We start from the raw sequence: 10,439 nt of genomic DNA on the forward strand, positions 1-10,439 counted from the left end.
GGCTTCCATAGCTTGCCTGGCGACCTCCTTCATCAATGTCGTCTTTCCAATGCCGCCATGCCGTACACCCCAATGATGCTGACATTAGCATCGATCAATGCGTTTTTTATGGCCTCCAAAGTAGAACGTCTTGATTCGAAGGCCTCGCAGTCTTTGTTAGACTTGAGCCATATATCCTCCGGAATGGTAGGGTCGGAAATTCTATCATCAAATCTCCCAGCTTCTTCTCGGAGTTTAAAAAGGGCCTCCTTCTCTGTTTCTGCTTTCTTTCCACGCCGATAGCGAGCAAACCAATCAGGAAACAGCCCCATGAGACATCGACCGTCATTTGCTGTCTCTTCGTCTTGAATGAATTTGGCTGCCTGCTCAATGCTCTTGTTCGCATTAACCAGCCATTTCTCAACCTTCTCTACAATCTTTTCACTTTTTCTTTCAGCCTCAGAAACTCTGCGCTGAATCCTTTCTCTTTCAACCCTCAGCCTATCGAGTTCTGCCTTGAGATTCTCAAAGTTGGCAGCGGAGTTATACCAATAACTAAATTCGCGTTGTGCGTGGGGAGACAAGCAGTTTACAACTCCTGGAGCAATGCTTTTCAAAATGTCCATTTTTTTTTTTTTATGGGGAAGTGAACGAAATGGAAATAGAACAGGGTCAACGACCGCGCAATTGATAATCAAGTAGAAGCAAAACAAGCCAAAATGGAAAAAGAAATGATATTTGTACAAAACAAGGGGAAAATCAGTGTAACAGAAGAGAATCAAAGTGTTTTTGAGATCAGAAAATTGAACCAAGAAAAGGGTTGCTTGATCCAATGAAAATGCAAAAAGCTGATGGCAAAAGGGAACAAAGCTAAATAAGAAAACGGCTAGCACGAGCAGTGACCACGATCAACAGAAGCAAAGTGTGTATGAGATCAAAAGACGAAAATGAGGAGAGGTTTTCTTGATTGAGAATTGAAGGCAAAGAGTAGGAGCTGACGAATACGGGGATCAAGAGGGAAAAACTGCTTGCTTGTAAAACTACTTTCAAGCGAATCTGATAAAATTATTTCAGTACTAGTGGGCGACTCCTTTTTAAACTGCAGAAGGGAAAAAAAAAAGTTCTGAATTTCAATATATTAATCTCGTAATCAATGATTAATTAGTAGATAATCTTTCTAACAAATATGTGTTGAATAGATATATTTCTTGATTATTAGTAGGTTCGATATACTTTAGTATAGGAATGAAAGTACAAGTTGTGTCGTATTAGAATAAAAATTGGACCTAAAAATATTGTTCTATGGCCTTTTAATTATTTGTCAGCTAATAATGAAGTCATATAAAAAAATTAATAATCTGAATTAGTCTTTAGTATTATAAATGTTTTTAGATTTTTAATTATAATATCATTATTTAAAAATAATTGCTTGACTTACATTCGTAACATTACGATTGTCATAAAACATGTGATCCTCATCCAAAGGCCAGGTGAACAACTCTTTGTCAAGTCAGTCAAATATAAACGACAAATTCTTTTCAATTAAATAATCATCAAGAAATAATCTTCTATTTCAGTACAAATGGCGAGTGCAGAACAGCTGTCAAGAGATAATCATTGTTTACGGAGCCATATATATTTTCTATTAAAATAGTTGCGTCACTTGCGTGAACAATTGCCAGAATCCGTAAAAATTGTTGAAAGGTCTATTAGTTTCGAGTAGAATATTTTCGATTAAAATAGTTGCGTGAACAATTATCATAGATAGTGTTTATATTTTGGATTGAAGTGAGAATTTTGAGAAATAAAAATCTAAGATTGAGAGTGTAGAGTGGAAGTGAGTGTAAGTTATTTACTTACACTGAAAAATAAGCATGGAATGGAGATCATAATCCAATTTATGTGTTTATTTTATCTTCAATTGAGAATAAATAGTTTCAAATTACAATTTTACCTTTATTTAAAGAATTATATATATTTAATGAATAAACATTTATTTTATTATATTTGTAAATTTATAATAATTGTTAATATTCTTAATTATGTACATCATAATTTTTTATTAATTTTAATTTTAATTATATAAATTAAAAATTATTGATAAGAGCAATATAAATGAAACATTTTTACTATTAACATAGTACAAAATTAATATTTTCTTATAATTAACTATTTATTATTACTAATTATTGATATTAAATAAATATAATACTATTATTTTTAAATAAATATAATAATATTATATTTTCAAATAAAGATAGTATATAGTAATATTATTAATTCTCTATTAATATAATAATAATATTTAAATAAATAAAATATTTTTTATTTTATTTTATTAATATATAATTATAGTAAATTTAATAAAAGGGGGTTAAAAAAGGAAGGTAAATATAAAATGAAATATTATTTTATTTAATTATATTAAATTTATTATTATATAAATAATAATATAATATTATTTAGTATAAAATTAATATTTTCTTAGAATAAACTATTTATTATTATTAATTATTAATATTAAATAAATATAATACTATATATTTAAATAAATATAATAATATTATATCTTCAAATAAAGATAACATATAGTAATATTATTAATTCTCTATTAATATAATAATATTATTTATTTTATTTTATTAAATATTAAATATTAAATTTAATTAAATAAGGTAGAAAATGGAGAGGTGGGAATGGGTTTCCCATGGGAGTCCCACTCCCACTCCCACTCCCCACTCCAAAAATGGGTGGAGTTTATGGAGTGAGATTCCCAATTCCTCCTTAAAATGGTAAAGTAAATATTGAAGTGGGAGGAATTCACACTGCTCACACCCACTCTAGAAAATAAACACCGAAAAGGCCAAAGGATGAAGAACCACTATAAGTTCTTTTATGAATTTAAAATGCTAAAGAAACTTGATTTTGATGATAACAAACTACATAGGGTACAATGGTAAATTTATTTCTCACAATCTCACAAGTTTTTGAAGGGCAAAAATCATTCAAGTGAGATCAAGATCAAGATACTCAATGGACAATGACAATCAAGGACGAATACTAAGGGTACTAGTTTAAGCAATCTTTATTGTTAAATTTATTGTAAAGCCAGTATAATTTAATGTGTGCATGATTTAACATTTAAAAGCTCAAGATATTTTTCATGACATTTTCAAATTAAATCATCATTTTCTATAATATAAAAGTTTTAACGATTTTATAAAATTAGTTGCTTTTTCCAAATTTATGGACTAACTTGAAAAGTTTTGAGAACTTGGAAATCAACCAATAATGTTTTAAATCCTAGAAATTGACATATTTGTAAATATTTCAAACATTTTGGGTTGTAATATAATTTCAAAAAAATTAGGTCTAATCTATAAATCCTGGAACAATAGTGGCTAATCGCTTAACCAATAGCGGCTAACTACTTCAAGTCCAAAAACATAGCAGCTAACCGCTTAAATCAAGTGGAATCCGCTTGAACCAAAGTTTTCAAATTTGATTTGCAACTGTAACTTACCATATCAACATAGTGGCTAACCGCCTCATTTTAACGGCGATCCAGCAAGTCCCTAGAAAAGCCAATAATTGCTAGTTTGATTGTTTAAACTATAAAATTCAAATTAAACTCAAATCTAACAATTTTTTTCAATCTCAATTAAGCTAAAACTTATTCATATATCTTGAGGTTTCATTTTGCTTATCTACATACATTAATCATTATAGGGCTATCATTTGCTTATACACTCTTATAGAGTGTAATCTTTGTAATCTTCAATTAAATATCAAAATTGAGTGAGTATAAGTGTGGGAAACACTTGGGAAAAGAGGCGTGTGTATACATAACTACTTGTAAAGGTTTATTGACACCTTAGAAGTCAATTGTAAAATCTTGGAGTCTTGGAAGGTTTAGATAGTAGAATTCTCAAGTTTGGATTGCTTGGAGGCGTAGTCATAGGCGGGTTTGCCGAACCACATAAAAATTCATGTGTTTGTTATCTTCTCCCTTATCTTTTTAATTTCACGCATTGTTAAATTTACCATTATTAAATTTCTTGAAGCATTTGTTTAATTTGTATTGTGTTTTTGTTAGTATAATTTTTAATACCTAATTCACCCTCTCTTGGGTTGCTTAGCTAGAATTTTATTTGGTATCAGAGGAAGTTCTCTTATTATAACTTAACCATCTAGAGTAAAAGATCTATAGTAATCCAAAATGATCCCAGATTTGGGAAAGGTTAATCCCTTACTAGATCACCATTCTTTGATGGGAATGATTATCCATGTTGGAAAATTATGATAAGAATTTATTTGCAAGCATTATATTATGAAATATAGGAAGTTGATTGTGATGGTCCATTCATGCCTACTACTAAAAATGAAGAAGGGAAAGAAATTCTAAAACTTTCACAAGAATGGAATGTGTCAGAAAAGAGAAAAAATTCTCTTAATTTCAAAGTCATGAATGCTTTGTTTTGTGCCTTAAGGTTGTTCCAATGCTTATGAAATTTGGAAAAAAACATAAACTCGTTTATAAAGCTACAAATCAAGTTAAATAGTCTAAAATTAGTAGATATACTAGGCAATACGAATTGCTATAAATGGAACAAAATGAGAGTGTTAATTCCATATACACTAGATTTACAAACATTATAAACACTTTAGAAGCTCTTAGAAAGGCCTTTTCAAATAGCGAGAAGGTAAAAAAAATCAGTAGGTCTTTACCAAAAGAATAGAGACCTAAGAAAATTGCCATTGAGGAAGACAATGATACTTTATCTATTGATGATTTAATTAGTTCATTTATTTCTTATGAAAAGGATTTGACAACTTGAAAAGGCAATGAAGACGAGAAGAAGAAGAGTATTTCCTTAAAAGCATCAAGATCTAAAAGTGACAACGAAAGTGAGATCGAAAATGAAGACATGGCTATGATAGCTGGAAAATTCAAAAAAAATTTCAAGAAATCCATCGAGCGAAGGAATTCAAAAATCAGAAAGAAAAGGAGGCAATTATTTGCTTTAAATGCAGGAAGCCTAGACACATAACACTAGCATGTCCTTTTCTCAATAAAGTAAAGAAGAAAGCTATGGTAGCAACACGGGATGATAGTGATAAGGAGACTATAGATGAAGAGTAGTCTCATGAAGTGTCAAATTTGGCACTTATAGTTATAGGAGATGATTATAGGAGATGAACTTGATGAGGTAAACCTCTTAGGATGAGTTGTTTGAAGTATTCTCTAAATTGCATAAAGATTTAAAGAAGATTGGAATGTAAAATGTTTCTCTTGGAAAGAAAAAAGTAGAACTTTTATATGAGAATGACACTTTGAATAAAAAGATTAAGTGCCTAGAATTATTTGTGAAGAAATTGCATCTTTTAAAGAAAAAACAAAGTGTTTCATCTAAGAATAAAGGTTTACCTGTAAATGATTTGAAAAAGAAAAATAAAAGATATTGCTTTAGAATTTGCTTAGTATTAGTCAATTGTGTGATAAAGGTTACAAAGTTATTTTTATGTGATAAAGGCTATAGAGTTATTTTTTTATAAAACAAAATGTGTTATTAAAAATGCACGTGATGGCAAAGTTTTATTTGTTAGATAAAGATATGTTAATGTATACACCATTGATATAGATTGTGTATCAACTCATAATAAATGTTTTTTTCACATTACATGATGATAGTTGATATGGCATGGAAGACTAGGTCATGCGAGCATGGATTTTATTTCAAAATTTTTTTAAAATGATTTGGTTATAGGTCTTCCAAAAATTGGTTCTAAAATAGATAGAATTTGTGAAGTTTGCCAATTTAGAAAACAAATAAAATGTCCTTTAAAAATAAAATTCATATTTCTACTTCAAAACCACTTTAACTTTTTCACATGGATTTGTTTGAATTTTCTAAATATGCTAGTCTAAGTGGTAAATATTATGCATTTATAATTATAGATGATTATTCTATATACACATGGTATTACTCTTAACTAATAAAGATGACACCTTTAATGCTTTCAAAATTTCTATAAAAAGGTTCAAAATGAAAAATGATATGTTATTTCTTGCATTAGAAGTGATCATGGTGGAGAATTTAAAAATTGTAATTTTGAAAATTTTTACAATAACTTTGGCATTGAGCATCAATTCTTGTCACCAAGAACTCCACAATAAAATGGAGTAGTTGAGAGAAAGAATTAGTCTATCCAAGAAATGACTAGGACCATGTTAAATAAAAATGCTTTACTAGAATATTTTTAGGTTGGAGCCGTCAATATTGTTTGTTATGTTTTAAATCGTGCATTGATTAGACCTTACTTCAATAAAACTCCTTATGAGCTTTGGAAAAATAGAAAAACATTGACTATTTCAAAGTTTTTGGTTGCAAATGTTTTCTATTGAATACAAAAGATAATCTTGGTAAATTTGATCTAAAATCTGATGTTGATATTTTTTCTTGGGTATTCAAATACAAGCAGAACTTATAGAGTGTATAATAAAAGAACCTTGGTCGCTAAAGAATCTATACATGTTGTGTTTGATTAAATCTAACTTTTCTTCTACGAAGAAAGTTGTTGTTGATAATGATGCATATGAAGAGTTACAAAAAAAAAAGTCTTTAAAAGACAAACAAGATGATTTACTAGGAAAAAATCAAGATGAGCAACAAGAAGAACCAGTTAAATATATTCAAAATGAAGGTAATTCACAAACACTCTCTAAGGAGCTAAGGTATGTCTCTTCAGACCCTAAAGACTTAATCTTAGGAGATCCTTCATGAGGTGTAACTACTAGATAATCACTTAGAAATACATGTGAACATACTGTATTCGTATCTCAAGTTGAACCAAAATCCTTTTCAGATGTGGAAAATTATGAATCTTGGATCATAGCAATACAAGAAGAGTTAAATCAATTTGAATGAAACAATGTATGGAAACTTGTTCATAAACCAGAACATCAATCTGTAATAGGCAGTAAATGGGTGTTTAGGAATAAAATTGATGAATCTGGTGTGGTTGTAAGGAATAAAGCTAGATTAGTAGCTCAATGATGCAACCAAGAAAAAGAAATTGATTTTGATGAAACCTTTGCACATGTAGCTAGATTAGAATCCATTACATGCTTTTATCATTTGCATATCATAATGATTTTATTTTATATTAAATGGATGCTAAAAGTGCCTTTCTAAATAGTTGTATTATAAAGGAAGCTTAAGTGAAACAATCCCCTCGTTTTAAAAACGAAAAATATTTTTGGATCATGTTTACAAGTTGTCCAAAGTTTTATATAGTTTAAAGTAAGCATCTAGAGCATGACATGGTATACTTAGTAAATTTCTTGTAGAAAATAGTTTTTCAATGGGTAAAGCGAATACTACTCTATTTGTTAAATACAAGGATCAAGGTATACTTGTTCAAATTTATATTGATGATATTATCTTTAGTTCTACTAATGAGTTTCTGTGTAAGGAATTTTCATCTTGTATGAGTAGAGAATTTGAGATGAGCATGATGAGAGAATTGAAGTACTTTCTTGGACTTAAAATTTAAAAAAAAAATCATTAATCAAGCCAAGTATTTTAGAGATCTACTCAAAAGATTTTGCATTCAGGACTAAAGACACTCCAATGAGTACTACAATCAAGATCGATAAGGATAAAAAAAGTAAAGATGTTGTATCAAAAGATATCGAGGTATGATCATATCTTTACTTTACTTTACTGCTAGTAGACATTACTTTAGTGTATGTTTGTGTGCATGATTTCAACCATATCTCAAAGAATCTCATTTGCTTGCGGTTAAAAGAATTTTTCATTATTTATGAGGAACAATTGATCTTGGTCTAAGGGAACTCATATAGATTAGTAGCTCAATAAATTTGTCAAAGAATCCCATTCAACATTTTAGGACCAAACATATTGAAATTAGGCATTATTTCTCACGTGATCATGTTTAAATGAGAGATATTGCTTTAGAATTTGTTTCTATGGAAAAATAACTTGCTCATATTTTTACAAAGCCTTTTTGTGAAGAATAGTTTTCAAAGATTTGGCTTGAGTTTGGAATGATGACATTTTCACATCAATATTTCATTACATGATATTGAGACTACAAATTTGCTTGATTTTCTATCTTGATTGATTGTATGATAAAAACTTGATTTTAATGTGTTATATGCTTGAATTTACTTCTTTGAATGTTTATCATCATATCTTATGCATTAAAAATGGCTTTTGAAATACTTCGGGATCACAAAATGGTCTCAAAATTAATTAAATTTTGGCCAAAAAGCAAAATCGTGCAAAATTCAGGGGAACTAGCTAACCGTTAACCACAAGCGACTAGCCAATTGTGAGGCAGAAACTAGCTGGCCAGCCGGCTTAAAGCAAACGGTTAATTGCTTGGTTTCTAAAAATGAAACGGTTAACCGCTTTCTTCAAGTGGCTAGCTGGCTTCACGTTTTCAAATGTTGTTCATCTTCTTTTTCCCACTTTCAGTTGTTACCCTCTCTCTATCACTGTCATCTCTCATTTCTTTTACTCTCTCTCTAAAATCTTCCATTTTTACATCACTTTTGTGTCAAATTAAACTTTCCAAATCATTTCCCATCAATTAATCTTCACTCATTCGCTTTTAAAACACAATCTAATCACTCTTTTCTCAAAATCTTAAAGCCTAAGTCACCAGTTTCAACATTCTCAAATTTGAACCATTATTTGACCATTTTCGACCAAAATAAACCCATACATTCCTTAGATATTCTCAAAGAATATTTTAACATTTTAATCGGTTCAAAATCATCTATTTCTTTAAAAACTTACTAAACTCAAATTTGTGCAATTTTGGACACATTTTGATAATTTCTTAATGGCTAGTGGTGAGAAGTCCAAGGGTTAGCATATGCCTAAAATGTAAAAAAAAGATTCATAAAGACATTATGAAATTTATTTCCACCCACTTTCCAAATCCACCTCAATAGAATGATTCTATGATCGATTTATGACAAGGTCAGTCCTCCCATCCTATATATGTTAATCTTGATTAATTAGAAAATTTGTCAAGTTGTAGCAAAACTTTTAGAACTTTACTTGCTGAATTGGGTTGGACAAATGTCTTAGTTCTTAAGGAACATATTTGTCCTAATTTGGTACGATTATTTTATTCGAACATGCTTATTTATACAATTACTGCCAATATGATTATTACTAATGTTGCTGGGATTCCTATTAAGTTTACAGTAGAAGATTTAAACATGAATCTCAGGACTAGGAATGATAGGTTGCATTTGTATACATCTAGGACTAAAATTGATTATCCCTGGTATTCAGGACTAGGAATGATAGGTTGCATTTGTATACATCTAGGACTAAAATTGATTATCCCTGGTATTTAGTTGTAGATGATGTTTGAAACATAGATGTTCGAAAAATATGTAGGTGATCTGATCTATCCATGGAGCTTTTTAATTCCTCTCTTAGATCACAAATGTTGCCTCTTCAAGTTCGGATCCTACATAGTGTTCTTCAGCTTGCGATCAGTCCTCGCAAGGGACATGGTGCTAAGGTTACACGCTTAGATGTTACTTTATTAGATAGCATCCTTGAGGGTAAAAGCTAAATGTGCGAATATTATCATTCAGCACATGCTTAATACACTGAGTATAGGAAACCGATCCTTTTCAGTTGATAGTGTCATTACCCATATCCTTCAATATTTTTGGGTCCCTATAGCTGAACCATCTCATGATGAACCCAAGGAGTTAGGGGATGAGGTCATTGCTAGCTTAGGATTTGGGTGGGTAGATGACCAATAGGTTAAGAATCAGAACTTGTTGAGCAAACCCACAAAGCTGGCTCTTTTTTATCATTGCATCTTTAACGATGTGCTTCCCATTACTGGGTTCTTGATCTTAGCTCTTCCCTGAGGTCACAAGCTCTACATTGGCCTTCTGATGCTCCACCACCATCATCTTCAGCCATTCCCAATAACCCAATCCAGCAGTTGTTGAATAAAGTGTGTTCCATATCCGAGTAGTAGAGCAAACTTAAGATACCGTTCGCAGCATTCCAGGATCATTTTCTTTCTGAGCAGCAGCGTCTCTTTCTTCAACAATAACAAATTCTAGACCATCAGCAGCTTATTTTCATTGCTCTCAAATTTTTGCCACCATCCTTGTTATCATGTTTGCCGCCTCATCAGTGATTTTCTTTTATCTCTTTTGCTTCCTTGTTTTATGCACCGACATTATTTATCATATGCATTTTCGTTTTTAGCATTATGGATACTTGATGGATGTTATTTTACTTATGCATTATAGATACTTGAGTTAATATGGATTATCTTTATGCATTCTAGTTATTGATCGTGGTATCTTTATTAGTTATCTTTATGGATTATCTTTATTGATTATGGATTATGTATATGGATACTTGATTAATGGTCATGTGTGGATT

This window comes from Citrus clementina, unplaced genomic scaffold (genome assembly GCF_000493195.1).
Source record: "Citrus clementina cultivar Clemenules unplaced genomic scaffold, Citrus_clementina_v1.0 scaffold_5, whole genome shotgun sequence".
Lineage (NCBI taxonomy): Eukaryota > Viridiplantae > Streptophyta > Magnoliopsida > Sapindales > Rutaceae > Citrus > Citrus x clementina.